The sequence below is a fragment of the Vitis vinifera genome, chromosome 9 (assembly GCF_030704535.1).
Source record: "Vitis vinifera cultivar Pinot Noir 40024 chromosome 9, ASM3070453v1".
In the NCBI taxonomy this organism is placed as follows: domain Eukaryota; kingdom Viridiplantae; phylum Streptophyta; class Magnoliopsida; order Vitales; family Vitaceae; genus Vitis; species Vitis vinifera.
In genome coordinates this window covers 15,411,789-15,436,466 of record NC_081813.1, presented here as the reverse complement: position 1 = coordinate 15,436,466, position 24,678 = coordinate 15,411,789, and the positions used below count along the sequence as shown (strand labels likewise).

General features: G+C 39.0%; 1 pseudogene; it reads right to left on the bottom strand.

The window, feature by feature from the left end:
• Positions 1 to 24,678, bottom strand: part of LOC100241615 (uncharacterized) — a 49,992-nt pseudogene that overhangs the window by 2,960 nt on the left and 22,354 nt on the right.

The window sequence follows — 24,678 nt, the reverse complement described above, 5'->3', positions numbered from 1 at the left end:
TCAATCACAGATCTTTGAATTAACCCTCAAACTTGGTGAGATACAACAAGGGGAGGACAACGTCACAAAGTACTTCAACTCCTTGAAGCGGATCTGGCAAGACCTTGACCTCTTCAACACCTATGAGTGGAAATCTGCCGAGGATGGACTTCATCATAAGAAGACCATGGAAGACAATCGGATCTTCAAGTTCTTGGCTGGCCTTAATGTCGAGTTTGATGAGGTAAGGGGGAGAAACATTGGAAGACAACCCCTGCCTTCAATTGGTGAAGTTTTATCAAAAGTTAGAAGAGAAGAGAGTCGGAGGAATGTGATGTTGGGCAAGAAGGGACCTGGAGTTGCTATTGAAGGTTCAGCCTTGGTTACCACGGGTGGAGGCTGTAATAAAGCTGCTGCGTTTCAGCGCAAATCAGATGAAAGACCACGGATTTGGTGTGATTTTTGCAACAAACCTCGTCATACTCGTGAGAACTGTTGGAAAATCCATGGGAAACCTGCAAATTGGAAAGGAAAAACAGGTGACAAACCAGGCCGAACCATTATTCCTACTGCTAATGAGGCTGAGACTAGCCCCTTCACCACTGAGCAAATGGAGCATCTTCTTGCACTGCTGAAATCCAACTTGACATCCGGTACTTCTAGTGTTTCTTTGGCACACACAGGTAATGAATTATATGTTCTATCTTGTCGTTTTAAATCTACTCCATGGATAATCGATTCTGGAGCATCCGACCACATGACCAATTCCTTAAACATGTTTGAATCCTATTCACCGTGTCCTGGAAATAAAAAGGTTCGGATAGCTGATGGTAATTTCTCACCTATTGCAGGAAAAGGTCTAATAAAAATCTCTAAGGGAATAGATCTTAAATATGTTCTCCATGTTCCTAAACTTACTTGTAATCTCTTGTCTGTTAGCAAATTATCTAGAGATTCTAATTGTTGTGTTATCTTCTATGAATCCCATTATATTTTTCAGGACCAGAGCTCAAGGAAGAAGATTGGCAGTGCTAGGATGATCAATGGTCTCTATTATTTCGAGGATAATATACCTAGTAATAGAATTGCTCAAGGACTAAGTAGTATTAGTTCTCTTTCTATTCATGATCAAATAATGGTTTGGCATTGCAGATTAGGTCATCCTAGTTTTTCTTATTTAAAACATTTATTTCCAATGTTATTTCAAAAGGTTGATCCTTTATCATTTCAATGTGAAGTTGTTTATTGGCAAAGAGCCAATGAAAAACTTACATTCCAAAACCCTACCATGCATCAAAACCATTTTATCTTTTTCACAGTGATGTTTAAGGACTTTCAAAAGTAACCACAATTTCAGGAAAAAAATGGTTTGTGACCTTTATAGACGGTCATACACGTAGTTGTTGGGTATATTTAATGAGGGAAAAATCTGAAGTCGAAAGGATTTTTAAAGAATTTTACAGAATGATTGAAAACCAATTTCAAACAAAAATCAGTATTTTGAGATCTAATAATGGGACTGAGTACTTTATTAAAGTTTTGGAAACCTTTTCAAACGAGAAAGGAATTTTACATCAATCCTCGTGTTCTGATACCCCTGGACATAATGGAATAGCTGAACGTAAAAATAAACACTTGTTAGAAGTAGCACGGGCTATGATGTTTTACATGAATATTCCAAAATACTTATGGGGGGATGCCATACTAACTGCTTCATATCTAATCAACAGGATGCCTACAAAAATTTTGTAGTATACCACTCCTTTGGAGTGCTTGAAAAAGGTATTTCCAAAATCTCGAATAAATTCTGAATTACCCTTGAAAATATTTGGTTACACTGCATATGTACACATTCCAAAAAGGTCAACATCTAAGTTAGACCCAAGAGTAGAAAAATGTGTTTTTGTAGGATATACTCCTAATAAAAAGGGTTACAAATGTTTTAATCCCCTTACAAAACGTTTTTACACAACTATGGATGTTTCTTTTATGGAAAATGTCCCATATTTTACCAAAAAATTACTTCAGGGGGAGAAATTAGTGGAACCAAATTTTTGGGAAATTGTTGAACCTTTGCCTAGTGTAATTCTTGATATCTCTCTTGAAAAAGAAAATAAGTAAACTAAGCCTACTGAATCCGAATCTAAAATTGGTCTATCAGAAAAAGAAATACTACGAATGAAAAAAAAATAGAAACAATCTTGAGTCTGTGGTTTATTCAAGGAAAAAAGCCCCTGGAAGAAGTAAAGACCAGTCGATCATCCCAGCACATGGTCAACCGAAAGCCCTGGGCAATGGCTCTCTAAATGTCTCAGGTAACCCTCCTTCTATTCCTACTCATATACATGCTTCTTCTTCTTCTGTTACTGATCTAAGTTTACCATCACACTTTGGTCCAAGTCCAAAAATATCTGCACCCGAACCTGGTTTAGGATCAGCCCCAATTGTTCCTGCACAGGACCTTGACCTTGATCTCCCTGTTGCTCTTAGAAAGGGAACCCGAGCCTGCACTAAACATCCCATTGCCAAATATATCTCCTATAATAACCTTTCTAACAACTATAGAGCATTCACTACAAATATTTCAAAACTTGTGATACCTAGAAATATTCAAGAAGCACTAGATGAACCGGGTTGGAAATTGGCAGTGTTTGAGGAAATGAATGCCTTAAAAAAGAATGACACTTGGGAGGTTGTAGATTTACCAAGGGAAAAAAAAGTTATAGGGTGCAAATGGGTGTTTACAATAAAGAGTAAAGCAGATGGAAGTGTTGAGAGATACAAAACCAGACTTGTGGCAAAGGGTTTTACTCAAACCTATGGGATAGACTACCAAGAGACTTTTGCCCCCGTAGCTAAAATAAACTCGATTAGAGTTTTGTTGTCTCTTGCAGTAAATTCCAATTGGCCCTTACACCAATTGGATGTTAAAAATGTCTTTCTTAATGGAGACCTAGAGGAGGAAGTGTTCATGAGTCCTCCACCAGGTTTTGAAGAAAGTTTTGGAGTTGGGAAAGTGTGCAAATTGAAGAAGTCCTTATACGGACTTAAGCAGTCGCCTAGAGCTTGGTTTGAGCGCTTTGGCAAAGTAATAAAGCATTATGGATATACTCAAAGTCAAGCTGATCACACGATATTCTACAAACATTCAAATGAAGGTAAAGTAGCCATCTTAATTGTGAATGTTGACGATATTGTGTTAACTGGGGATGATTGCAATGAACTAGAGAAGCTGAAAGGGAAACTTGCTGAGGAATTTGAGATTAAGGACCTGGGGGCATTAAAATACTTTCTTGGGATGGAGTTTGCTAGGTCCAAAGAAGGTATCTTTGTAAATCAATGGAAGTATATTCTTGATCTTCTTGATGAGACAGGTATGTTAGGATGTAAGCCTGCTGAAACACCTATAGAGCTTAATGTAAAACTGCAACCTATAAAAGCCAAGAATGTGAAGGACTGGGATCGTTATCAGAGACTTGTTGGGAGATTGATTTACCTATCTCATACACGCCCTGACATAGCATTCTCAGTGAATATGGTTAGTCAGTTTATGCATGCGCCTGGACCAGAGAAGTTGTTTACAGGATTCTAAGGTATCTAAAGGGGACACCAGGTAGAGGTCTTCTATTCAAGTCACGAGGACACCTACAAATTGAAACCTACACCGATGCAGACTGGGCTGGAAGCATAGTGGATCGAAGGTCCACCTCTGGGTACTGTTCATCTGTAGGTGGCAACTTGGTTACGTGGCAAAGTAAAAAACAGAACGTGGTTGCTAGAAGTAGTGCTGAGGCTGAGTTTAGAGTTGTAGCTCATGGTATTTATGAGATTATGTGGATAAGAAAATTACTGGAAGAGTTAAAGATGACAGGTTCATCTCCTATGAAGTTGTATTGTGACAATAAGGCAACAATTTCAGCAGCTCACAATCTGGTTCTCCATGACCGCACCAAACATGTGGAAGTGGACAAGCATTTCATTAAAGAGAAGATAGACAATGGATTGGTCTGTATGACCTATATCCCTACTGAGGAACAAGTGGTTGATGTCTTCACCAAAGGACTACACAAGAGGCAATTCGATTTTCTAGTTGGCAAGCTGGCTCTGGAAGATATCTTTAAGCCAGCTTGAGGGGGAGTGTTGGAAAACCGAAACTAATATGGAAAGAAATAACTTTGTAAAGCTGTAAATTATTTATTAGTTGTCAATCTTTGTATTTTTAGGAAAGTAATTATTAGGAGTTATTTATTAGTTGTCAATCTTTGTATTTTTAGGAAAGTAATTGTTAGGAGTTATTCTTTCCTTTTAATCAGTGATTTAGTTTCCTAATTTGAAGGATTTGTATATGCTGTAAACTCTATAAAAGAAAAATCTCAGTGAAAGAAAATTATTCTCGTGAAACTCTATTCTTCAACTTATTAAAGATCAATATTACAGTGTGTAGCTTGATCCTTTTACTAAGTCTTAACCAGTTTTCGTTTTTTTTTTTTTCATTTTTTTTTTTTTGCATTTTTACCACTATTTCATAACTCAGCAAATCAATGAAGCAGTGTCATCAATATTGAGTTCTGATGATACCATGGCCAAGATCGAGTCACAAGCTAAACCCAACTAAATAAATAACTGTCATTCAGCAGGAAGGCACCATGATAAACTTGAAAGTACTTGACAGTGGCACAGTAATGGTTTTTAGCAAGTCATTACCTGCTTACCACACGACTCACTGTCGGTTGAACAAAAATGTGAACCTTGTAATGATAGCAATCACTTGTTAAGGTAACAATTATTGACACGCTATAACTATAAATAAATATCACGCACTACTTGAACCAATTTCTATTATACTTATCATACCAAGATCACTACCATAAGGAAACAATGCATTTTTAAGATGCACTACTCTATTCATAGCTATGTTGATATCCCTTCCACAATTGCTATTAACTTGTCAGGTGAAGCATTAATATGAAGTCAATTGATCTAGCACTGTACGGCACAATTGCACAAAGCATGACATGACATTTAAACCCAATTGCAAACATCATTTTAACCGCACTTTTAAATGCTTGAGCATAGAAATTCCTCAAGATATCAACAGTAATCTTATATTTATGGCAAACAAAACAAAAAGATATGGGGATCCCAGCACAAAACAATGAGAACTAGATGAAATATTTCTTTAAACAAAATATATTAAGCTTACATTTTATGCTAGCCAAAACACAAACTAGATTTTACAAGGAACAACAGAATCCACAACTGAATCATAACACATCTTAGGAACCAAACCCAACCTGACTTTTGCAGCATACAATGATAAACTACAATCGTAATTCTTAAATGTATCTAGTGTAGTGCCTTTATCTACTATTTTAAATTTTTCCTTCATGCGTCCATCTTCAATAAATAAGAGGTCCAGACTTCCCTATGATAGCCTCTTACAATTTTGGCAAAGAGAAGCCAACATAAGTTTCCCATAATACATTTTTTGCAGTAAGAAAGACTCACTTTGCTACCTGACGCAAAGGCCTCAGGGCAGGTGCATATAGATCATTACATATGCAAATCACCTGCATATGATACCCATTCAGCAAACCGTTGATAAAAATAAATAAATAATTAGCAATAATGATTATTCTGATTTTACAAGTCTTGACAATGATGCAGTTTAATGCCCCTTTTTTGAGGATATCTGTCCCAACTCATCTACTTTAGCAACATTTCCCTTCCTATTATCAGCTTTCCTTTCAGTAGAAACCTACATGAACAACAAACATATCACTCTAATCTGAAAAATAACCTTCTTCTACAAAACAATAGACAATAAAACATCAATATTTAAAAGCATAAAAAGAGGGCAAACACAAGGAAGTGTGGCCCCAGTAAGTGGCACATGGTCCTAGGTTTGAATCATGTCACTAATAATACCCTGAATTTACCTAGTGTTGATTATTGCGGGACTGTCAGCACCGGGAGCACCCCGAGGTTTGAGTCCCTATGGAAAGTCCTAAGGGCTTGGCCATGGAAGGTTCCTTGATTACCAATATATATATATATATAAGCATAAAAAAAAGCATAACTTCAACTTCAACAAATCAATACCAAACAACTAATACAAAGTCAAAGTTCTAGTTCCACATACTTCTAAAAAATGAACTTCCTAAAGCTTAACACTAACTAGAAGTAATTGTAACATCCTGTAGAGAGATACACAAGTCTGTAGGCAAACAAACTACAAATAGCCTCCTTTGGGTTTAATAAAATGGGGAAATAAACATGCGGTGAAGTTCAAACAAATGACCTCCTACCAAATGAGACTTTGATGCCATGTTAGACAACCAATTTTCCTTAAAGCACAGGCTTGTAGGATGTGGGCACACAATGTATATCATGCACTCCGACAATTCTCCTAATTGCTAAATTCAATAAGATCTTAATCTTCATGAAAGTAATGAACTCAATTCTTTTTATTAGTTGTTTTGTTTTACTAATAAGCAAATTGTCCAAGATAAACACCTCAACAACCTAGGTAGCTCGTGTTAAGACTATGACAAAACTTATTTTTTGTTTGGAACCCACCCTCTCTCTTAAGAGGGAGTAAAGTATTCCTAGAGCTAATACTGAATAAATCGCTAGTGACCAGCCAATGATTTTTAATAAATTGTTTATTAAAATGTAATTGGTGATTAAAAGATGTTTAATTAAGCTTCAAGGATTATTAGATGTAAATGCACATCAGTTTGATAAAAAATTTCATCTTCTTCCAAAGTCACTCATGGATATTGGTTCATGGATGGGCATAGTTGAAATAATTAGAAAGCTTAGGGTTTCATTGTAATTTCCTTGTCTAGGAGTGCAACTATTATTTAGTAGAATTAATAATAAGTAATTGATTACTATTTTAATTAAGAGTTAATTATAGGAATAGAAACCAGTTTGCCTATAAAAAAAAAAGGAATAGCAATCAGTTGGAGTCAAGATAAAGGAAAACTTGTCGAGCCCACTTTCACCTTAGCTAGGAAACTAGCCTTCTATTTGGATCTTGGAAATTCATGTTCTCTTGTTTGCTTTACCAAAGAAAACAAGAAGGAAATGAAATATAATGAAACAATAGTTAAAAACTCGTAATATTTCCCAAATCTTCTTTTTCTATATAAAAAGGTATAAATTTGCAAAGAATAGAGAAAAAAATTGAGTTCAAACATAATTTTCATTATGTTTCATGTCTATAAAATACCCACATCTAATCCATGTACATGTTAGTGTCTACCTACAATCCAATCATGACAATAATATGATGTACGAGTAGTTCTTTCATCTCTCCAAATTCATAGTTATAATGCACAGACTAGGCAATAGCTTATACCAGCAATATACAAAACCTGATTGTTGGAGAAGAAAATTGATAGATCGGTAAGCTTATCCAAAAAAAAAAACCAACCATTGAACGCATGTCTTGGAAACATTCATGAAAATAATAACAGTCTAAAGATGAAAAACCATATCAATTACCATTTTTAGAATAACCTCCACAGCACCCTTGCCATCACCAAGAGCTCCTTCTATTTCATCAATCACCTACATTCAGAGTGCAATTAATGTTTTTGTTTTCTTTGCACTACACAAATGAACGTCAAACTTCAAAGATTGAAAAATGAAATGCACCAAACAATTGGGCTTCGAATCTGCCATGACAGAGTTCATCTGAACCACATCAAGGATTTTAGCTTCAATTGTTGAAGATGACCGATCATCACTAGCATTTATATCAAGGAAAAAACAAAAGCATAGAGAGTCCGTAAAATGCCCTTCAGCTATAGTGAAACACAAGCGAAAGTCCAAGACATAGAAGCCTAAGAAAATAATAACAACGATGAGTATTCTGAGAACAAGAACATAAGGCTTTTACACTTGATCCTTCAACACCAAAATAAAGAATAAGTTTTTTTAACTCCAATCTGTCACATGTGAAAACATAAAAAGATAATAAAAATCGGTTCCTAAACCGAGATGTCAATTTATTGATAAATGTCATATAAAACCTAGAGTTGTCATTCATAAAAGACAAAAAACAATTCCTAATGAACGTAATGAATAATATGCACATGTAACATGCATGCCGATATTTTACTTAATTTAGAAAAAAAAAAAGAAGGATACAGCAGAAAGCTTTTATCCAGGTGAGAGAAGTAAAAAACAAAACCTCCACCACACGGTATCCACAATGCTTAGCAGCGACATGTGCAAGTGTTGTCTTCCCAAGTCCTGGGGGACCACAAAGCAAGAGGATCTGCAGCAGACATGAGCTTCACTTACAAAGGGCCTTCATTAAATTACAATAATAATAAGAAATAAAGGGATAAATTACCAAGTAATTAAAGTATCTCTCAATGAAGCCATTGCCCCAGTAATATATAGACTATATGAATTCTATCTTGACATTAGATTATCTAGGTCCACACATGTGTTTTCTAACCACCTCACTCTACATCCATTTTGTCTTCTCCTCATCTTTGCAACACCTCCATCCTGAAACATATCCCTCCTTTTCACTCATTCTTAATTGTTATTTGACTTTATTGAAGTTGATGCTAAACCATATTAATCGATTTTCTCACCTTGTACTTGACTGGTTTCTCACCAACTTCCCTATGAATGTATCTGTTTGTAGCTCTGTCATTTGTAGGTGCTGCCATTCATAAAAACTCATTTCATGAATGCCTTTTCATATTTAGAACATTCATGCTATAAAGCATGCCTTGCCTAATACTTTATACTTCAACGGGTGTAGCCCATTTGGAATACTCCAAAAATACTCAAAGACTGTCCAACTATATCTAATTCCATTCCAAACATCTTCGCTCTCTCTCCTTTATAAATAAGGATAGTCAAGTCCAAATAGTGAACATGTTTTCATATAGGCCTCACCCCTAGCAACATGGAAAGAGTCTTATCTATTTTGGCTGCCATGAATGTCAAGCTAGTCAAGCATTGTGAGAAGTGGGATGCAACAGTTTGAAACTAAAGGACAAAGTGTATCTCAGGGGGAAGTACAAGCCCTCGATCACTAGAAGAGATGATTTGCAGGGGTTGATGCTATGTTTGAGGATTTATAGTGGTCCTATGAGAATCATAAGCTAGAATATAATAGGACTGGAGTCTAGGAAGAAAAGGAGAGTAGTGAAGGATTTCTCCTTCATGAATCTCCAAACTTTGTAATGTTTCCAGAAACAAAGAGAAAGGAATGAGAAAGGAGATTTGTAGGCAATGTGTGGACATCAAGAAACAAGGAGTGGGGGAATTTACCAACTTGTGGGTTTTTAGAAGGGAACTTAATAATATGGAATTCACGCAAACACATCTATTTAAACTCATTTGTAGGACCTTTGTCAATTTCAATTAGTCTAGCTTCCAATGGAGGAGGAGATTTTTGGTTTACCTTGGTGTATGGTCCTAGTAGTCCAACTCTTAGAAGGGACTTTTAGACGAAGCTATTAGGTCTTTTTGTTATAACCTATCCAAATTGGTGTGTAAGGTGTGACTTCAAAGTCATGAGGAGAATTTCAGAAAAAAAAAAAAAAAAAAAGGCAGTTCAAGATTAACCCCTTGCATGAGAGATTTCGATGATTTCATTAAAGAAAGTGAGTTAGTTGATCCTCCACTTAGAAATGTTCTATTTACTTGGTTCAATTTATAAGAACCCCCTATTTGCAAGAGGCTGAATAGATTCTTATTTTCAAATAACTGGGAGCAAAACTTTCCACATAGCCTCCAAGAAACCTTACCCAAGTTCACCTCTAACCATTGCCCAATTGTGTTAGACACCAACTCATTCAATTAAGGCCTAGCTCCATTTATATTTGAAAATATGTAGTTGCTTCACCCAAACTTTAAAGATAGTTTTAGCTCATGGTGGAAAGAGTTTCAAGGAGAAGGGTGAGAAGGTCATAGTTTCATGAAATGATTATAATTTGTCAAATCAAAGTTGAAAGTGTGGAATAAAGGTGTATTTAAAGACATAAAGAAGAGCAAAAAAAATATTCTCAAAGGTATAATGAACATTGATGTCTATGAACTAATTTGTCTCCAAGGCTTGTAGCTCACATGACTTCAAGGAAAAGAGAGTTGGACAATTTGTTGTTGAAGGAAGAGGTATATTTGAGGCAAAAGGATAGGGTAAGATGAGTAAAAGAAGGGGATTACAATTCAAAATTTTCCATTAGGTGGCTAATGGAAGGAGAAACAGAAAAATCATTATATCTCTGGAGAATGAAGATGGAGCTACTTTAGTGGGATTTTTCAAGAAATTTTATGTTAGGCCCCTTGAAGATTCATAGAAGCTAGAAGAATTGGATTGGTCTCCTATTTAAAAAAAAATAACGCAAACTGTTTTGCAGAAGTTTGTAAAGTTGTCTTTCAATTAGACAAGAAAAAAGCCCTGGGGCAAACAGTTTCTCCAGAGCAGTGTTTAAGGAGTGTTGGGATGTGGTAAAGAGGATCTATTAAAGGTGTTTATGGAGTTTCATAACAACAAGGTAATTACCCAAAGCATCAATGCAACCTTTATAGCTCTAGTACCGAAAAAGAAACCATAAAAATATTAGACTTTACGCCTATCAACCTGCTCACAAGCTTGTATTAAGATCATATCCAAAGTTCTTTTAGGCCGCATCTAATGAGTCCTTCATAAAACTATCCACTTTTCTTAGGATGCCTTTGTAGAGGGGAGACAAATCCTAGACACGATATTAATAGTTAACGAAATGGTGGATGAGGAGAAGATCGAGGAAGGAAGAAGTGGTTTTCAAAATTGATTTTTGAAAAGGTTTATGACCATGTGGATTGAGGTTTTTTTGTACCATGCACTTGATAGAAAGGGTTTCACTAAAAGATGAAATCATGGATGAGGGGATGTTTGAACTCAACAAGCTTTGCGGTTTTTTCTTATGAATTCATATATAAACAACAATGGTTAGCTAACACTCATCCTCTTCTCTTAAGTAGATCTAAGGTTAAGTATCGTTTCCAAAAGTTGAGCTCTTCTTTTTTCCTTGATTAGAATCTCTTCCCTTCTATCTAGTCTCCAACCATTACAAGGAAGTCAAAACTTCATCCTCAAAACATTCGACAAGCATCCCCACACGATCAAAATGTTGACCGAAGAGTCAACTTTTTCCCTTAAGAGGAAGTTTGTAAAGTTGTCTTTTAGTTAGACAAAGAAAAGGCTCCTAAGCCAAGTGGTTTCTCCATAGAAGTATTTCAATGATGTTAAGATGTGATGAAGGAGGATGGATTAAAAGTGTTTATAAAGTTTCATAATAACAGGGTAATCAACCAAAGTACAAATGCTACCATCATTACTCTTATGCCAAAAGGAAGTTAAGCCACCAAAATATCAAACTTTAAACCTATTAGCTTAGTCCCAAGCTTGTATAAAATCATAGACAAGGTTCTTCCAAGTTGCATCCAAAGAGTCCTTCATGAAACCATCTACATTTCCCAAGGAGATCTATAGAGAAAGGAATGGTCTTTAAAATGGATTTTGAAAAGGTCAATGACCATGTTGATTGGGGTTTTTTTGGACCTTGCACCAGATAAAAGGTGTTTACTACTAGATAGAGATCATGGATGAGGGAATGTTTTTCCTCAACAAGTTTTGCAATCTTAGGAAATGGAAATGCCAAGGGATGCAGCCAAAGGATTAAGGCAAGGAAACTCACTATGTCATCTTCTTTTCGCCATTGCAACAAATGTTTAAAGCAAAATGCTAATAAAGGTAGAGTAAAGAGGTATTCTAAAAGGGTTCCTAGTAGGCAGGAGTAGAACTAGGGAGTCACATTTTTAATTTGCAAACAACACTATCTTTTTTTCTAACACCAATGCAGAAGAGTTACAAAATCTTAAGCTTATCCTGTTGATTTTTGGGTATATTTCAAGACTTAAGATCAATTTAGACGAAAGGAAAATGCATAAGAAATAGACTTACTAGCCTCGACAAGAGGGCAGGGTGCATCTGGTTTTTCCAACATTGCTAATGGGGTTTCTAAATGCATGATCTCCACCTTTTTGAAGCCTTTAATGTCCATGGCTAGCTCTTCTTGTTGGTCCTCCATGGTTAAATGAGCCTGACTCTGTACCTATACTTAGAAAGGATGGTAAGGACGTTGAAGGTCTCTGTGGAGAGGAAGACCTTCTGGGTTAGGTTTGAAGGCGAGTCCGGTGGAAAATGGTGCTCGCTTACAGAGCACAGTAGAGGCTCTGTTTCCACCTTAGGTTTTGAAAAGGAAGAGGTTGGGTGGTTGATCGAATATTTAACGAAGGCCATCGAACTGAAGAGTTACATGGGTTTCAACATAAAACACTGAGGAAAATCCAGTGTCCATTTAATGGAGGTATGCCTCAACAACCATGGAAGGTTTATAAGGCTTTCGAAGTTCGCCTCCAACAGAAAGTCAACTTTCCTAGTAATACTTGAGGGCGAGAAGGGCAGGGGCTGGGAGAAAGTAAAAAGTGCGTTGTCTTCAATGTTGGTGGTCCCCTCCTAGAATTTATATGAAAGGGAAGGCAATGCAGTGAGGAAAGATTATCCACAAACATGTGGGTCCTTTGTATCGGTCCTTCGCAAATGTAATCAGAGAAGAAGGATCGAGGAGAGGAGGCCTTGTTCCTGTTGGAAGGTGGGTGAGAGCTGTGGTGTGCGAATGTACTGCAGATTGTGATAACTGGGTTGAAGTTGGTCGTGCTCTGGTGAGAAGATTAGGGCAAAAAGGTGTGGTGACTATCGTTCCCTTCTTAGGCAGAAAAGGTTTATTTTTTGTAGAAACTATAGAAGAAGCTCTCTCTCTCCAAGATTTAAGGTTTCTCAAGATTAAAGGAGGGTATACAATCCAATTGAGAAGGTGGTCGCCAAGGGAAAATTCGGAAGTCGTGGGAAAGTTCAGAGGAGGATGGATAAAATTACGAGGATTGCCCTTTCATTTATGGTCTGAGGAACATCTGAAGAAAATTGTGGAGCAGTGGGGGACAATGACAGAGATCGATTGGGAAACGTTGAAATTGTTTGATCTTTGCAAGGCGAGGGTGAGAATTTTAATGAAAGAACGGTCAGTTCTCTCAGCTTTGATTGAGGTGTTAGATGGGGGATGGGTGTTCACAATTTCTGTTGCAGTGGTCGGAGTTGAAGAAGTTAGGCGAGGTAGAGAAATGGGTGAGTCAACCCGAGAGGATTTTGTGCCTCACTCGTGGACATGTGGTGGAAGACGGGTTGAGAGAGATAGATCAACGACTGATGGAAGTTCTTCTGTTAGGGCAGTTGGCAAAATGAAGAAGGGAGGAGAAAGTCAAAAGGCTGAAACAATTCCCGTGGGGACACATGGCAAGAGAGGACCGGAAGTGGTGAACAGCTGGTTCCTAACCTCCTCGTCATCCATTTTGAATTCAAATAAACAGAGACTAGGGTCAGCTGGGTTAGAGCAGGTGGGCGAAGCTTGGGCCGAAGGGGACAAGGCCTACTCAAATGATGAGGAAGGGCATCGAGCCTCTAATTCAAAGCAAGAGAGAAGGGCCCAATCTCCTCTTAATCCCAGTCCATTGGTAGAAGCAAACTTGGGCTAGGAGAGGGGCTTTAATGTAAAAGGCCAGTTGAAATTGTTTGATCTTTGCAAGGCGAGGGTGAGAATTTTAATGAACGGTCAGTTCTCCCAGCTTTGATCGAGGTGTTAGATGGGGGATGGGTGTTCACAATTTCTGTTGCAATGGTTGGAGTTGAAGAAGTTAGGCGAGGTAGAGAAATGGGTGAGTCAACCCGGGAGGATTTTATGCCTCACTCGTGGACATGTGGTGGAAGACGGGTTGAGAGAGATAGATCAACGACTGATGGAAGTTCTTCTGTTGGGGCAGTTGGCAAAATGAATAAGGGAGGAGAAAGTCAAAAGGCTGAAACAATTCCCGTGGCGACACATGGCAAGAGAGGACCGGAAGTGGTGAACAGCTGGTTCCTAACCTCCTCCTCGTCCATTTTGAATTTAAGCAAATAGAGACTAGGGCCAGCTAGGTTAGAGCAGGTGGGTGAAGCTTGGGCCGAAGGGGACAAGGCCTACTCAAATGATGAGGAAAGGCATCGGGCCTCTTATTCAAAGCAAGAGAGAAGGGTCCAATCTCCTCTTAATCTCAATCCATTGGTAGAAGCAAACTTGGGCTGGGAGAGGGGCTTTAATTTAAAAGGCCCGTTTTCGAAGTTGGGCCAAGAAATGGGAGGTAAGAAGCCCATTTTTTAGAAAGGCTCATTACGAAGAGAAGACTCCTGCAATGGGAAAGGGGAACTTGGTCTCAGAGGTATCTGATGTTCAGCCAAGGGGTTTCGCGATGAAAGAGGTGAATTTTGGTTCAAAGAAGCTGTGGACTACTCTTTTTCCTCCAAGTTTTGGTCACCGACAGGGGTTTCGAAGCCGAAGCGAGCCTCTAACACATGAGAAGCCATCGTCAAATTGTGAAGCTCCTCCAAAGGAAGATGCTTTCAAGGGGGAACACAGATGGTACGAGGATTCAGTGCGAGTCGTCTTACTTGTTGTCGATCGTCAGGGTTCCGAAAGAGGTGTTCGGGGGAAGGGGCTTCGTCGTCAAGAGGAGACGCGATTTTGAGCAAACCCTCTAACGATGAAGACAGAGAAGGCTATAAGGGCCTTGTGGGTTTTGATCATTGTGGCTCATCAGTCACGATTTTTCCTTCTAATCCAGTAATCAGAGAAAAATGGCTCAACTTTGTGGGGACTTATGGAATGTTGGTAGAGGAAAACTTGGAGGTATCTTCGTTTTCACCTTCTCAGTCATCTTTGTCAACTTTTCCCACTTCCTGTGGCTTAGCACTTCCACCTCTGAGTCCTTCTATTCCCGTTTTTCCCAATTCAATCATTCAGTCTCAGTATCCTATGAAAAATCGAGTTACTTCTGAAATTTTTTCCAAAAAAGATGACGTTGGTACTTTATGTCAAGTGTCTGTTGGCAATCCTAACCTTGATGTTGTGGAGTCCCAATTTGCTCATCTGAACCAAATGCCCGAGGGTTTTAACCCCCTTAAGTCTATGCCCAACATGCCTAATGAGGTCTCCAACCTGGTTACAGTTAGCCAAGGTGAAGCTAAGTTCTTCTCGTTGGGCGAGTTCCAAATAGAAGGCCTTTCTCCCAAGAAAATGGCTAAAGTTCATGAGGTCTTAAGTTCTCTGAATATTAAGGTGTATTCTAGGCGGAAGAACAGATTCTCCATAGGTATTTGAGACCTGTTGGAACTGGTTTAAAGGTTTAGGGTCGGTAAGGTTTATCCATGAAAATCATTAGTTCAAATACCAGGGGTTGGGGATCTAGGAAAAAACAAAGGGTGGTTAAAGATTTTCTACGGCTAGAGAATCCGCATGTTGTGATGATTCAGGAAACAAAAAGGGTGGTGTGTGATAGAAGGTTTGTTGGTAGTATCTGGACGGTTAGAAATAAGGAGTGGGTTGCTCTTCTGGCGTGCGGGGCTTTAGGTGGGATTTTGATTATTTGGGACTCTAAAAAACTGTGCAGAAAGGAGGTGGTAATAGGCTCCTTTTCTATCTTAGTCAAGTTTGTGTTGGATGGATGCGGACCCCTGTGGTTGTCCACAGTTTATGGCCCAAACAGTCCCTTCCATACGAAGGATTTTTGGGTGGAGCTTTTAGACATTTTTTGCCTTTCTTTTCCTTTATGGTGTGTGGGTGGTGATTTTAATGTTATAAAGAGAAGTTCAAAAAAATTGGGAGACTCTAGTTTAACTTCAAGCATGAGGGATTTTGATGATTTTATAAGAGACTGTGAATGACTTGACCCCCCTTTACGAAATGCACCATTCACTTGGTCAAACATGCAAGAGTCACCTGTGTGTAAGAGATTGGATCAGTTTCTTTACTCAAATGAGTGGGAGCATTTCTTCCCTCAAAGCCTGCAAGAAGTTCTTCCTAGATGGACATTGGATCATTGGCCGATAGTTTTGAATACCAATCCTTTCAAGTGGGGCCCAACACCTTTTAGGTTTGAGAATATGTGGCTGCAACATCCTAGCTTCAAAGAGTGCTTCAGTAGTTGGTGGAGAGGTTTTCAAGGAAATGGTTGGGAATGTCACAAGTTCATGAGGAAGTTGCAATTGTTTAAGGTCAAATTGAAAGATTGGAATAAGGATTCTTTTGGAGAGCTAAACAAAAGGAAAAAAAGCATCCTAAACGAAATAGCTAACTTTGATGTCGTTGAGCAAGAAGGGGTTCTCACTTCTGAACTTTCAGCTCAAAGAGCTTTAAGAAAAGGGGAGCTAGAGGAATTAATTTTGAGGGAAGAAATTCATTGGAGACAAAAAGCAAAGGTGAAATGGGTTAAAGAAAGGGATTACAATTCAAAGTTTTTTCACAAAGTGGCTAATGGCAGACGAAATAGGAAATTCATCAAGTTTTTGGAGAACGAAAGAGGTTTAGTGTTGAATAATTCCGAGAGCATCACAGAGGAGATTTTACTTTAGTTTGAAAAGTTCTACTCGAGTCCTCCTAGAGAGTCTTGGAGAGTAGAAGGCTTAGATTGGTCCCCTATCTCAAAAGATAGTGCTTCTAGGTTGGATTCCCCTTTTACTGAAGAAGAGCTTTCTAAGGCCATTTTTCAATTAGATAGGGATAACGCATCGGGGCCTGATGGATTTACCATTGCAGTGTTTCAAAATTGTTAGGATGTGATCAACGGAGATTTAGTGAGGGTGCTTGCAGAGTTTCACAGAAGCAGGATTATTAATCAAAGCACTAATGCCTCCCCAAAAAGGCCTAACAAAGAAAATCTCAAACTTTAGACCCATTAGCTTGATCACTTGTCTCTATATGATAATAGCCAAAGTTCTATCAGAGCGATTAAGAGAGGTACTACATGAAACTATCCATTCTACTCAAGGTGCTTTTGTTCAAGGGAGATAAATTTTGGACGCAGTTCTTATAACCAATGAGATAGTGGATGAGAAAAGACGATAATGGGAAGAAGGAGTTGTCTTCAAAATTGTCTTTGAAAAGGCTTACGACCATGTGAGTTGGGATTTTTTGGATCATGTGTTGGAGAAGAAGGGGTTTAGTCCTAGATGGAGGACCTAGATGAGAGGTTGTTTGTCTATGGTCTCTTATGCAGTTTTAGTGAATGGAAACACTAAAGGGTGGGTTAAGGCCTCTAGAGGATTAAGACAAGGTGACCCTCTTTCCCCTTTTTTGTTTACTACAGTCGCAAATGTACTGAGTAGGATGCTGTTGAGAGCAGAGGAAAGAAGTTTGTTGGAGGGTTTCAGGGTTGGTAGGAATAGAACAAGGGTGTCCCATCTGCAATTTGCAGATGATACCATTTTCTTTCCTAACACTTGTGAGAAAGATCTGCAAACTCTCAAGAGTTTATTTCTGGGCTTAAGGTTAACCTTGACAAGTGTAATCTTTTTTAGATCAATCTTGATCAAAATCATCTTTCTAAGTTGGCAAAGTTGCTTGATTGCAAGGCTTCTGATTGGCCTATACTCTACCTAGGTGTTCCTTTGGGAGGGAATCCAAAGGCTTGTGGCTTTTGGGATCCATTGATTGAGAGAATCTTGCAAAGATTAGATGGGTGGCAAAAGGTTTACTTATCTTTTGGAGGTAGGATATATTCATTCTTGCCTTACCCACATTCCTAGCTACTTTCTCTCTTATTTTAAGATTCTCGCTTCAATGGCTGCAAAAATTGAGAAATTGCAAAGGGATTTCCTATCGTCAGGGGTTGGGGATGGTAAAAGAGATCATCATATTAGTTGGGATATAGTGTGTAATCCGAAAGTAAAAGGAGGATTGGGATTTAGGAAGATTTCTCTAAGGAATCTCGCTCTCTTAGGGAAATGGTTGTGAAGGTATCCTAGGAAGAGTTTAGCTCTGTGGCATCAGGTCATTTTAAGCATTTATGGGACACATCCCAATGGTTGGGATGCCAACACTATAGTCAGATGGTCACATCGTTGTCCTTGGAAGGCTATTGCACAAGTCTTTCAAGATTTTTCCAAGTATACTCGATTTGTGGTAGGAGATGGGGAAAGAATTTGGTATTGGGAAGACTTATGGTGGGGGGACCAACCTTTGGGTTCCCAATATCAAAGACTATTTAGAATAGTCACGGATAAAAATATTCTTATATCTTCAATTCTCGGTTATGCTCGTCCCTTCTCTTGGAACTTTAATTTCCCTCGTAACCTTTCCGATTCTAAGATAGAAGATTTAGAAAGCCTCATGCGGTCACTTAATTGTTTGCATTTATCCCCATCAGTTTCAGATGCGAGATCCTGATCTTTATCTTCTTCAGGGCTTTTTACAGTCAAGTCTTTTTTTCCAGCCTTGTTCCACTTTTCCGATTCTTCTCCAGTTTTCCCTACTAAGTTTGTATGGAATTCTCAAGTCCCTTTTAAAGTCAAATCCTTTGTCTGGTTGGTGGCACACAAGAAGGTAAATACTAATGACTTGCTACAATTGAGAAGACCCTACAAAGCTCTTAGTCCTGACATTTGTAAGTTATGTATGAAGCATGGAGACTCAGCAGATCATCTTTTCCTACATTGTTCTTTGACGATGGAGTTGTGGCACAAATTATTTCAGTTATCCAAGATGGATTGGATTCCCCCAAGGAACATCTCCGACATGATGTCGATCAATTATAAAGGTTTTGGATTATCCAAGAGAGGGATAGTTTTGTGGCAAACTGCGTGCATTGCTTTAATTTTGGTTGTGTGGCAGGAAAGAAATGCGAGGATATTTGAGGACAAAGTAAGGAATTCAGAGAATCTTTGGGATTTCATTCACTTCCTTGCTTCTCTATGGGCTTTTTGTTCCATGGTTTTTAAGGGCATTCCCCTTAATGTGTTACAACTAGATTGGATAGCAGTGTGTAGCTCCAACGGGATGGTCTAACCTAGAGAGTTTGTTTGTTTTTACATTGTAGCTTCTTGTTTTTGTATTCTTGTTGTTTAGTTTTTCTTTGGTGGGAGGATTCTTCATTCTTCTGTTGTACTTCTTATTTCTATCAATATATCTCTTTGTCGTTTCCTATTAAAAATTTAGACGAAAGCATGTTGTCAAGAATCAATACAAGTTAGAATTAGATTTCTAAATTGGCTTTGTTGTTAAAATATAAAGTTTTGAATGGCCTTGAACCTATTTTGGTCTATTGGCAAATCAAATTAAATCAAATTTGATATAATTAGGAAATTTGAATTAGTCAAAAGTTATTTATTCTAGATTTGGTTGTTATTTCCAGTTGTTAGAATTTGGTTTTAAAATTGTTTTTAATTTCAAATAAAATCAAATTGTGGTCTATATCAATTTGCAGTGATCCTAGGAGTGTTTTTAGGGATTCGTTGTAGTCCTTGGCTGTCCCTAGTCTATTTAAATGTATTACCTTCAATTGAATAAAATAATGCAGCATTAGTATTCAAACTGTGTTCAGGGTCTTCCAATAAGGGGTCTCCTAAGGCTAGTGTCTTTTAGGACCCGATTATAGATAAAATTTCAAGGAAGTTGGATGGGTTGAAAAAGCATTTTCGTCCTTAGGTAGAAGAATAACTCTAATTTAATCTTTGTTTGTCTCACATACCTAACTGTGAAAAGAGAGAAAATGGAGGATCCCTAATTTTTGTTATTGAAAAATTGTTAATAATACACATTGGACTTGGGTATATATATACATGTTAGTGGGACGCACAATACAATAAGGAAAGAAAAGGAAAAGTAAATAACTGAAATAACTGTACACTATCTAACACTCCCCCTCAAGCTGAAGCAGCATATATGTTATATGCACCAAGCTTGTTACAAATGTATTTAACTCTAGGACCTCTGAGAGATTTAGTAAAAATATCTGCTAGTTGATCATTTGAATTGACAAAACTAGTCACCACACATCCTAATGCGATCTACTCTCTAATGAAGTGACAGTCAACTTCAATGTGTTTGGTCCTTTCATGGAAGACTGAATTGGATGCAATATGCAAAGCGACTTCGTTGTCACAGATGAGCTTCATTTGTTCATCCTTTCCAAATCTCAACTCCTGAAGAAGATGTTTCAGCCATATGAGTTCACATGTTGCCAGAGTCATAGCTCGATACTCGGCTTCAGCACTAGATCCAGCCACTACATCTTGTTTCTTACTCTTGCAGGATATTAGGTTACCTCCAATAAAAACACAATACCCGAAAGTGGAACATCTATCTGTGGGTGAGCCAGCCCAATCTGCATCTGTGTAACCAACAACCTGGGTATAACCTCTGTTCTCGTACAACACACCTTGGCTTGGTGTGCTTTTGATATATCGAAGAATGCGGATTACAGCATCCCAATGGCTATCACATGGTGACTATAGGAATTGACTAACAACACTCACAGGAAAAGAAATGTCTGGACGAGTAATGGTGAGGTAGTTCAGTTTACCTACAAGTCGCCGATATCTCCCAGGATCTCCTAAAGGCTCCCCCTGTCCTGGTATAAGTTTGACATTTGAATCCATAAGAGTGTCAACCAGTTTACAGTCTAACATACTGGTTTCTTCCAAGATGTCTAAAGCATACTTCCTTTGGGAAAGAACCACACCGGAACTGGATTGAGCTATCTCAATCCCTAAGAAATACTTGAGTTTCCCCAAGTCTTTAGTCTGAAAGTGGGTGAAAAGGTGTTGCTTTAGTTTCTGAATACCATTCTGATCACTGCCTGTAATGACGATGTCGTCCACATAAACTACCAGATAAATACACTGCCCTGAAGAGTTATGATGATAGAAAACGGAATGGTCTGCTATACTGCGGAACATGCCAAACTCCTGAACAACAAAACTAAAACAGCTAAACCATGCTCAAGGAGATTGTTTCAAGCCATATAAAGAACGGTGTAACCTGCACACTAAACCAGACTCCCCCTAAGCAACAAAACCAGGTGGTTGCTCCATATAAACTTCCTCAGCAAGATCCCCATGAAGGAAAGCATTTTTAATATCTAACTGATAAAAAGGCCAAGAACGCATAGCAGCCATGGAGAGCAATAGACGAATAGAAGCTATCTTGGCCATAGGAGAGAAAGTGTCACCATAATCAGAACCATAAACCTGAGTATAGTCTTTAGCAACTAAGCGGGCCTTAACGATCAACCTGACCATCAGGGCCAACCTTAACTGTGTAGACCCAACGACAACCAACTGTAGATTTACTAAAGGGTAGAACAACAAGATCCCAAGTGTCATTGGAGTGTAAAGCAGTCATTTCATCTACCATTGCCTGGCGCCAGCCTGGATGGAAAAGAGCCTCAAGGGTGCTCTTGGGAAGAGAGACAAAAGATATAGTAGAAACAAATGCAGAATAGGGTGAAGATAATCGATGGTAACTCAAAAAATTGTAAATGGGATGAGGATTACAAGTCGATCGATTACCTTTCCGAAGAGCAATGGGTAAGTCAGCAAAAGGAGGCAAAGCCGGGGCAGGAGAAGCCAAAGGGATAGGAAGTGAGTCAACAGGTACCTCGGTCAAAGAATGAGGAACAACGACACGATGACGGCGATGATAAACCTGAAGTGGGCGAAAGGCACTACATCAGGTGGGGAGATAATGGGAAGGGGTAAGCCTTCAGAAACAAGAAGAGACTCAGAGGTGGAGAAGAATGGTAAGTCCTCAAAGAAAGTGACATCAGCGGAGAGAAAGTAGCGATGAGTCTCAGAGGAATAACAACGATAACCCTTTTGAAGTCTGGAATATCCCAAGAAGATGCATTTTGTGATTTTGGCAGAAAGTTTGTCCTGTCTAGGAGTGAGAATATGAACAAAGCAAGTACAACAAAAAACACAAGGAGGAAGGAAATAAAGTGGTTAGTCAAGGAAAAGAAGAGAATGAGGAATCCGATCGTGTAATACAGATGAGGGCATATGATTAATCAAATAACATGGTGTAAGAACAGCGTCCCCCCAAAAACGAAAAGGAACATTACTATGGAGAAGGAGAGTACGAGCTGTCTCAACAAGATGTCGATTCTTACGTTCAGCTACCCCATTTTTTTGAGGAGTATGAGCACAAGAAGACTAATGAAGGATCCCATGTTGGGACATAAATGAAGTAAATGGTATAGAAAAATATTCCTTGGCATTGTCACTGCGTAACACACAAATAGAAATATTGAACTGGGTTTGGATTTCAACATAAAATTTCTAGAAAATAAAGAATAACTCAGCTTGATTTTTTATTAAAAATAACCAAGTACATCGAGAATAGTCATCAATGAAAGTGACAAAATACTGAAATCCTAAAGTAGACGCGGTCTGACAAGGACCCCAAACATCAGTGTGGACAAGTTCAAAATGAGACTTTGCCCGATTATTCAAACGCTTTGGGAACGAGACACGAGTATGTTTCCCAAGCTGACAAGACTCACATGCAAGCAACGACAAAGATGAAAAACGAGGGACCATTTTTTGGAACTTGGATAGACTAGGGTGGCCTATACGACTGTGGATGAGGAGGGGAACATCAGTGGAAATGCAAACTGCAGGAGTTGAAGGCGAGGTGAGCTGATAAAGGCCTTGAGACTCACGTCCTATGCCAATCGTCTTCCCCGTACTCCGGTCCTGCAAGGTCACAAATTTATCAGAAAAAGTGATAGAACAATTAAGAGTGCGAGTTATTTTGCTGATGGAAATAAGATTAAAAGAACACTCAGGGGCGTAAAGGACAGAATGGAGAGGTAGGGAAGGGAGAGGCTGAGTTAAACCAAAACCTTTAGCCATAGTTTGGGAACCATTAGCTAAAGTAACAGTAGGTAAGGCAGAGGTAGTAGTAATAGAAGAGAAAAGATCCTTATTACCAGATATGTGATCGGAAGCGCCAGAATCTAGAATCCAAGGTCCAAGAGAAGATGTGTGGATAAGACAAGCAGAAGCATTACCAGTCTGGGCATCAGAAGCAACAGAAGCTGACTTGGTGGCCTGATAGCGGAGATAGTCATCATACTCACTATCAGTGAGGGAAATACCCTGAGATGTGGAGGAACTGGGAGGCTGAGGCGGCTGAGGATCAGATGACTGGGCCACCTAGGCAGTGCGGGGAGGCCGCCCATGTAACTGATAACACCGATCACGAGTGTGGCCAAGCTTATTGCAATAGGTGCAATGAGGACGTTGGCCTCTACCTCGGTTACCACTGCGTCCTTCTCGAGAGTTAGTTTGAGAAACTAACATAGAAGAATCAGAAGTGTTATCAGATGGCAAAGTCTGAGTGGAGGAGATACGGAGGAGGCGAGCAAACACATCATCCAAGGATGGAACGGAGGAACTGCCAAGAATCTGATCGCGGACGGTCTCAAGATCTGGACGGAGGCCAATAAGCGTAAGAACCATGAAGAACTTGTCAATCTATGTTCGTTGATCCCCAACATCAGTAGAAAGAGGCATCACGGTCAAGAATTCCTCCTTAAGAGAGGCAATCTGGCCAATATAAGTAGATAAATTCATGTCTTGTTGTCTGACATTGACAATAGAAGAAGCCACCTTATAAAGACGTTGGATATCATTCGTGTATAGCCCTTTTGCCTGATTCCAAAATTTAAAGCATGTTTTGTAGGCCCGAAGATGAAGTAGAATCTTAGGATCAATTCATTGCCATAACACACTACATAAATGTGCATCTATCTTCCTCCATTGTACTCTATCAACCTCAGGGATATTCACCTCCTGCGTAACAAGGTGATCCTCATAACCTTGACCCATAAACCAAAGCTCCACAGAGATAGACCAGGACAAATAATTTTCACTACCAACCAATTTCTTCAAAGTAATCATAGGAGATCAAGATATGACAGAGGAAAAAATGGAACTTTTAGTAGTCATAGCTACTTATCTGGAGAACGAAATATGTTTGGATCGAACAGAGCCCTAATACGACTTCAGATCGCGGCTGAAAGAAGAAAAAAAAAACCTGAGGATCCGCGGTTGTGAGAGACCAAATAGTAAAGAAAAACAAATGTGGCACTACTGAAAGGGTAGAAGAACACTTCCTAAGACACGTGTAGGGCTTGGGGTGGAGAGGAGGTCATCGGAGGTCGCCGGAAAGACTGTTTAGAGGGCCGGCAGAAACAAAAAAACCCCAAAAAATGCACTTGCAGGGCTCGGAAGGGACAAGCACAGATGGAGGGTGGCTAGACGGCATCAGGCGAGGCTGGAGGTGGAAGCGTGTGAGGTTAAGGCCGCCGGAGAAGAAACACGCGTGGCTGGCGCATGGATGAGAATCTCCCTCCGGTGCTTTGACAAAACTTGAAGATCTCCTCCTTGCGCACCTGATGGTATGGTCGATGTCGAAAAAGGACATCGCCGTAAAAAGTCATCGGCGGTGAGGGTTTTCTTACAGCGGTGAGGGTTTTCTGACGGCGAGAAGGTTGATCGGAAAGCTTTAGGAGATGGGAAAGGTGATCGGAATGAAACACGGTCACTGAAAGGTTTCCCAGAATTGATTCACGGATAAACCGGAAATAATTAGGTTTTTTTTTTTTTTCTCCCTAGGCTCTGATACCATGTGAAAAGAGAGAAAAGGGAGAATCTTTAATTTTTGTTATTGAAAAACTATTAATAATACACATTGGACTTGGGTATATATATACATGTTAGTGGGACCCATAATACAATAAGGAAAT